Here is an 8208-nt window from a genome sequence, read left to right as displayed (position 1 = left end):
TGGTTTGAATCCCCCTACGTCTTTATAAATGACATCCTCACACACTCATCATGGTATCTATGCATTTGGGCATAAAGCTCTCCAATTCAGGTCAGCTGAAATGAGAAGTGCAGCCAGGTAAGATAGTCCTGAGATTAAAGTGCACCCAAAGATTTTGTTGAAAATTGTTAAAAAATGGTTCTCTTTAGTTATTAAGCCTGAGTCTCCCTGCAGTCCATGGTCTCTCCCCTGCTTAAGTGGCAGGACACCCTGTCTAGATTAAGTAAGAGACATTTCCATGCATAATTGCAGGCAATTTTCCACATAAAATTTGGGGATATCTGCAATATTTGTGAAGATCTTCATGCTGTAAATGTCCTGCAGTTTTAGGCAGAATGAGCATTTATCAGCTGTGTCTCCTGGGTGTTACGCACCATTTCCACAGATTAAAGCCCACTGTGGCTGCTTTGAAATGAGGAGTGAGATGTCTTTGCTTGGAAATGTTGTCTGTGAATTCTCCTGGCTTGGGAAGTTCTGCAGGTCCTGTTCCGTTCCTTGGTTATAGCTCAGCCATGGGGATTTCCTTTTTAAAGTCCCCTGCAGTGATAAAATCCTGCCTGTGCTGTTGTGGTCTGACCTGTGGCTCTCTGTGCTGGGGTTCCAGGACAGCTCCTGCAAACGCTGCGTTTGTTACCTGTGAGCTCTGTGCGGCCCTTCCTGGTCCTGCAGTGTCTGAGCGTTTTGCCATCGCTGCCATACCCACCTGTTCAGTCATTAAACCATCAGAAAACGGGCGTGCTTTCCTTCCCTGAGGGGGGAATCAAGTACAGAGGGGCACAAGGCTACTGTAAGAGGTTTTGGGGTCACCTAATTGTACCTGAAGGGATCCTAAAAGAAGATGGAGAGAGGCTCTTTACAAGGGATGGAGGGACAGGACACAGGGAATGGCCTCCCACTGCCAGAGGGCAGGGCTGGATGGGATATTGGGCAGGAATTGTTCCCTGGGAGGGTGGGCAGGCCCTGGCACAGGGTGCCCAGAGCAGCTGGGGCTGCCCCTGGATCCCTGGGAGCGTCCAAGGCCAGGCTGGACATTGGGGCTTGGAGCAGCCTGGGACAGTGGGAGAGGTCCCTGCCGTGGCTTTCAGGTCCCTTTCAGGTCATTCTATGATTCTATGGTAGCAACTGTGGGAATAAAAACATTCCCAAACCTCCTGAATCCCCATGCAACACTGCTGTCCTGGGGTCTGGGAACCTTCATGGAAAAAAAGCAGATCATTTTTCAAGTCGTGGCTGCTCCGTGAAGCTGAGATTGGCTCATGTTGTGTTGTGATCCCTTTCTCTTCCCAACTCCTGGAAGGAAGGAAGCACACAGCACAGTCCTTGCAGTGCTCTGTGGCACTTTGTGTCAGGGTTCAGCATCTCTGGGCAATACTTTCTCCAAGTTTTACATCATTAACTGCACTCCTTAGAGGTGGAGAGAAGAAACTCAGGAGATCAAACCTGGCACGAGGCTTTGCCCATCCCCTGTTACACACAGCAGCCTGATCTGTGAAGCATATTCATTATTTCACGTTTTTCCTCCTTCAGACGGTGGCACCGCTTGTTTCAGAAGCAGAGCTGACACTCCTCACTGCTCATCGCTACAGATGTTAGAGAGATTCTTTAATGTTGGAAGGAAACACAAACCTCCTAATGGAGATCTTGGCAGCTAAGTGAAAGGAAAATAGATTGTTTTAAAATATATTTATAGGTCTTTTAACACATATATACTCTGACAGTGATCTGGGAGTTTAAAAAGTCTATTATTAAATTTGTTTTACCACCTCTTTTTACAAAGATTCATGTGCTCCTTTCGTTAGCTACTTCACACACTAGAATTCCAGGCTTTCCATTGCATTTGGACAAACCTCAGCTTATTTTCCCGGACCTCTTGGAAACTCTATCTCAAGTTAAAATAAACCCAGTGCTAGTGCTGAGTTTAACCCTTTGCCACAAGATGAAGCCAAGTGTTTACAGCCTCCAGAAAGGTCTTAGATCTTCATTTACATTTATATCTGATAGTTTGAAGTCTGTCCGTGGCACAGCAGTTGCTGAGGTGAGCAGTAAGTGACACACACCTGGACTCTCACACCTGGACTCTCACACCCGGTCCCACATCTGCTTAACTTTGAAGTTGATCTGCTCACATTACAAAGTTCAGACACGTGGATGTAGCTGGCAGGTTGTCCTGGTTATGTCAAAACCTTAATTCCCATTTCTGCCCACTGCTAGGATCTTCCTATTAGGTAGGGACAGAATAAACCAGTTGTAAGGTTTTTTTATGACTTTCCCTCTAGCACCAGGTACTGGCTGGGGTCAGGGACAGGAGACTTCACCCACATGTCTGGTTCCAGGTGGAAATTCTGCTGTACTGAAATGGTGCCTTAGAAAATGCCAAGTTCTGAGGTATCTTCCCATTCCAAAGGAGCTGACAGCCCCAGTCAAAACCCTCTAAATGCGCCCTGGATTTCCCATGAATTATTCAGTCTGCAAATAATTTATTAGGTGAATTTAACCCCCTTTTTCTGTTCACAGATTGCCCTTGAGCATCTTTCAGCTTTCTCTTTGAAATTATTAAGTGGTTATTTTTAATGAATAATTTTGAGGATCAGATTCTCCATGACACTGAACTGCTCAGATCTGTCTGAGGGGCCTCTGTGCTGCTGTTCAGGTGTGACAGGGCTGGGGTTTTCCCTCAGAAACCTCAAAAAAAGGTGAGGAGACAGGTCAGAGCTTCACCATTCCTGGTTCTCAGAGCTTGGGAGATGCCCCAGCAGCAGAGCAGACACAGCCCTGACTCCTGTGCTGCTCACCTGGCTGGGAGAGCTCTGGGAATCCTGTCCTGAACCTGCACGTGGATGCAAACAGCTCGGAGGGTGCTGGACCTGGAACACAACCAGCAAACGTCCTTGGCAGCAACCTCCTCAGAGTGCTGCAAGTAAAAATCAGGGCTTGTGGCTTTGGAACTCGGCAGAACGGGGCAAGAACCTTCTGCCAGAGGTTTCCCTATATGACAAGAGGATCAGGACACATCTCTAAGCAGCTGATAGGAAACTCAGTGGTAGCAGCGACTCTCAAAACTCTCAGGGAGGTCACGGAGCAGGTTTCTTACTTGGTTGGTAGAAGCCACGAGTGCCCTCCCAACTAATTCCATTCATTGGGAAATAAGAACAGAGAGAAGATGGAATGGAAAAGAACAGCATCAAAAGTGCCAGCACCAGGAAGAGATAAAACCAAATCAGTATTCAAATTACATGCGTGTCTCAATTTTGCTTTGTTATTGTGTCACTATTTTGAAAAGCCCAAATTATGCTCATAAAAACTTAAGCTATCCATACATATGTATGAAAGTGCTCAGCTTCAGCGGGACTGAGACAGACAAATCTGGGAGTGGGATTCTTTTCAGGCTGTGAGAAGCAAATAATAATCAAGTGTAGTTGAGTTGTGTGAGATATTGGGCCTGGAGCCACCTCCTTTGTCTTGTTCTCCTCCAAGAGACAAGGAAGAGTCTGAAGGAATTTTACTGTCCCAGCTGGGGACTCATTCCAGTTCCCAGTGAGGACAGTGGCTCATTGGCGCTGAATTCAGTGGGTGGGACTGGGCTTTGTTAACATCCTGCTACAGTAGCTCAGGTTTGTCCTGACACAAGTTCCTCAGAGTTTGGGGATGGAGCAGTTCTTGTAGGATGGCTTTGACAAATAGGAAATTCCAAACATGTTACATTGTAAATGGATATATAATAAATATAATAATGTTTTCTCCATGGTTGGATTGATCTCACCTTCAAGGCTTTTTTTTTTTTTCTCCTGTGTGTGTGTTTTTTTTTTTTATATTCACCTTCACATTCCATAAACCCCTGAAAAGGTTATTTACATGGAAACAGCCTCAAATATGGGCTCAAACGTGCTTGTCGAAAGCATTTCTGTGGGATAAGAAAAAACCATGAAAGCATATGCTACAGAAAATAAAAATAAAAAACAAGAGCAGATGAAGATGAGTGGAATAAGATGTCAGTGATCCCTGTGTCACCCAAAGCCAGCAGCCTGATGATCTGAGTGAGTGCAGGGAGGCACGGGGGCGGTGAGAGCAGAAAGGGGCTGTCAGCCATGCAGAGAATGTTCCAAGGACCCACGCCTCGGATCTGCAGAGCTGGGCAGGGAAGGAAATCAGTTCCAAAGGAAATTAGGAGAATTTGCATTGTCTCAAGCCAAAGTTGCACATGAAGCACAGAATGGCTTGGAGTATTCACAACAGCAAGGGGAGGTGACAGGTGCCGAAGGCAACTGGGGAGCAAATACACAAATTAAGGTGAATTTCTCTTTACTTTTCCCATTCAAACCAACCAGGTGAACTCAGAATTGAGTCCACCCCTTTTAATCTGCTTTAACAGAAACAAAAAACCCCAGAAACCAAAACCCTGGGAGATGCCTGACTCTCCCAGCTCTTGTCTTACAAGAGCAAGAATGACAACAAATACCTCTGTTCTTACAACACTGGCATTTAAAAAATCCATCCAGGGATGTGGCCGATAGCAAACATGGCCAAATGGAGTTCATCTGCTTCTAGTTTCGCACCAAAGTGTCCTGTGTGGTGAGTGTTGAACAGGTGATTTACCTGGGACTGTGCTTTGTCCCTGCATCAGCTCTCTGTGGCTTTTCTTCCTAAAACACCTCCAGGGTCCTCTCTGTGCTGTCTCTCTTCTGGGAAAGGCAGAGGATTCACAGCTTCTCCCTCCTCCTCTCCTGGCCTCCAGAAGATCCGTTTCTGTACAAACTTCCCGCTGTTGCAAAGCCAGGGCTTGGGGCAGTTTGGGAGCTCTGACTCTAAGTTAGAGAATTCAAGGAAAACCAGCAGAAATTTCTAAAACCATTAACAGCTTTGCTAAATGCACGTATTTCACCACTTTCCCAAACTTTTGTGACTGAATTGTCTTGGACTGCAGCCCCAGGTTTGATTAGAGCCTTGTAAGATAAATATTCAATAATAACAACTGTAATAAAAATGGGGAACGTAGCTCCACCCCTTCCTTCAGGACAATTTTATCCCACTAAATGATTGCAAAGTAGCCCCAACTCTAAGTGCCTCTGCGTCAGTCTTCAGCATATTTCTGGGGAAGATTAGAATATTCTCCCCTGTTCTGTGATGAATTAGCTATGTTTGGTCATATTTTTTGAGGGGGGAAGGGGGAATTACCATATCACTATATGCACAAGAGATCAAATGTATGATTAAAAATATTTATAATACTGATGTGGAAAAGAATGATACGTTAAACAGATAAGCGTATAATAATGCATGTCTTACCCATAAAATTTAATTTATCCCTTGGGCAGGGCATAAACTTTGCTCAAGAACAACATGTTTTCCATCTATAGATTGCACAGCTAAACTGCTTAATTTTACAGCAAATTGATCACTGCTGTAATATTTCAGGAGCAAAATGATCCTCAACAGTCACTTCAGTTTCAAAAGCCCAAATTTATAGTTCTGCTTCTGATTTAGTGATAAGGTTTCTTAACATATTGGGCATTTCATCACTTTCTATCGGGAGTCAGAGTTGCACCAACAAAGAAATATTTTTTGAAATCAACAACAACAACAATAAAAAAAGGGCCATAAATAATATACACCTAACTGACAGAAGAGTTTAATATTCCCTTCAGACTGGGAGGAGATTACTCAGGTTCCTGTCCTTGTAAACACTTGTCCTGTACAGGGGATGGGCTGCTCTGCTCCGGGGGTGGAATTGCTCCCAAATCCCTTCCCAACTGCTCAGGAAACGACTCCACTTATTTTCCCAAGTGGCCCAACTTCATTTCACCCAGCACAAATAAAATTTAGTGGAACTAAAGTTACTTGACACTTTTGATATGTTTAAAATAAATGTAGAGAGATTTAATGATGTGAAAGTTCATGACTCAGTAAAGATTGCTCCCTAGCTGGGGTCTTAGGATAGACACATATAAAATCAAATTATTATAATCACAGGAGCCAGGAGAAAAAAGTGGGCCCTGCTGAGCTCTATTCACAGAGTTTTTGCATTCATTATGCTCCTTCTAGTTACGAAACAAAGGGACGAGGTAGGCTGAAATCTCAGAAGGTTTTCTCAAGTAATTCTTTGCAGCAGCTCTTTGTGATTACTACAGTGAATTTTTAGAAATCCGATTCGTGTGCCAGGAGAGGAGGAACAAGACGCGTCTGCCTTACCTGTGCGGTTGTGAGTGCTCATTCTCGAGCAGTAACTCCCATAATTAAGGACACTGGCAAAGTAAAAGTGAAGGCATGGGTTGGATTTGTTCTCTTTAACAGAGAGTGTTACTCAGCTACCTCTGGCACGAGTTACTGGGAAAAATATCCAACCTCGAGGCACTGGGAAAAATACCCAAGTTAGAGGCTTTGTGTATTGATGCACAGGCCAGGGTTGGAAAGGCTGAGCCCCGCTGGCTGGTGCTGTGTGTGACTGAGGAGAGGAGCAGCTTTCAAACCCTGCTCAGCCCCACACCTGTGCACATCTCTGCACACAGAGCACCGCTGTGGCACTTTCATAAGCCAGGAGATGATTTCCCAAAGCTGCTATTGCCTTTCTGCAGGATCTGCACGCTGACCTGGACACGCTGAGTGCAGACACAGTAATTAGGGCATTTGCTTGGGCCTGATGTTTCTTTGGGGGCTTAAAGGGTAAAATGTCTCTGTGCACAGTGTGAAGGTCTATTTCTCATGGTCGTGCTGTATAATAAAAACAAGAGAAAGGGAAGGATCAAATGCCAGCATTTTTTTTTTGGTGTGTGAGCAAAACAATAATTAAGGGTGCATGTTTCACCTGTAATTATTTACAACTGGAGCTTAGATCAGGGAGATGTCTAAATCCCTGATGGAAGCTCCCAGTCAGCACTGCAGACGCTTTGTCTGGCCACAGTCTGCTTGGCTCGATGGGATTATGCTGGGGAGGAAGATGCCAAGCACTCTGGCTCCCTTTACAATCTGAGCAAAAGATTTCAGCTGCAGGCTCAAATGATTTAAACATTCTTCTTCAGTCAGATATATCCATTAATTGTCCGAGCACAGAATCCCTCCCACATCTCTGCTAACAAGCACTTACACAAATAATTCAGGAACGGGGTCCGTATCCTCAACTTGTGCACTTTTACTGAGAATAGTGGATAAAAGGTGATTTATGTTAGCCAGTATTTCAAATATATTTCCTAAGGCTCAAAATGCAGCTTTGGAAATACATGTAAGATTTCCAATGGAAGAATGCACTCGAGGTTGTGAATCTTCTTTTAATTACAGGGTTAAGTGTAGGAAATCCTTTACTGATCAGTTGCAATTAAAGAAGAACTGTCTGTGCACAATTTCATGGATTTGTTTTACTTCACATCATCTTTCTCAGGTGGTTTTCACATTAAATCCCTTCTTTTAAGTTTTACAGTTGTGCTCAAAGACCTGCTCAGTTCTCCTGCAGCTGGGTGCTCTAGAAACTGCAGAGAGAGGCAGCCCAGCGAGTGGGAAATCTGGGCTGTGCTCAAATGAACACTGCGTCCCACCCTGGGAATTGTCCTTCTACAGGGAACCTCCCAAAAAGCCATGAGCTCCTTGGTGGACACAAACCACATCCTGCACTGGTGTTTGTCAGTCAGTGTCAGATGTTTGTCAGTCCAGAATGTCCAGTGGGATATTTTAAGGAATGTTTGCATTTGTGATGGCTGTGTCAGCACCTGGATCCTGAGGTGAAAGTCAGGTGAAATTGCTGCGTGCCGAGCCCACAATTTGAAATACAAAATACAAGCCCAGGCTCTGAGGAAAATGGGCCCACATTTGCTTAGTAGGGTCAGGAGCTCTGCCCAGGCACTCCAGGGGAGCAGATCACAGTTTGGACAGTGCCCTTGCACACAGGATCAACCACAGAATCCTTGGAATTGGAAGGGACCTCTGGAGATCACCCAGTCCAGCCCCTGCCCAGGCAGGGTCACCTGGAGCAGGTGCACAGGTGGGTTTGGGATGTCTCCAGAGACGGAGACTCCAGGCCCTCCCTGGAGCTGTTCCAGGGCTCTGCCACCCTCTATGGGAAGTTTTCTCTCCTGTTGAGGTGGAACTGGTTGTGGTTTTAGTTTCTGGCCATTGCTCCTCGTCCTGGCACTGGCAGTACTGACCAGAACCTGTCAGCATCCTCTGACACCTGTAGCACAGAGA

General features: G+C 45.2%; 1 long non-coding RNA gene across 1 annotated transcript in view; it reads right to left on the bottom strand.

The window, feature by feature from the left end:
* Positions 1–1032: 1032 nt before the first annotated feature.
* Positions 1033–8208, bottom strand: part of LOC108446902 — a 15437-nt gene continuing 8261 nt past the window's right edge. Inside the window, exon 5 of the long non-coding RNA XR_001862238.1 lies at positions 1033–4841. This is a non-coding gene — a long non-coding RNA (uncharacterized LOC108446902). The remainder of the gene's footprint in view (positions 4842–8208) is intronic.

Source organism: Corvus brachyrhynchos, unplaced genomic scaffold, assembly GCF_000691975.1.
Source record: "Corvus brachyrhynchos isolate BGI_N302 unplaced genomic scaffold, ASM69197v1 scaffold10, whole genome shotgun sequence".
Classification (NCBI taxonomy): Eukaryota; Metazoa; Chordata; class Aves; order Passeriformes; family Corvidae; genus Corvus; species Corvus brachyrhynchos.
This window is presented reverse-complemented; position numbering and strand designations above follow the sequence as displayed.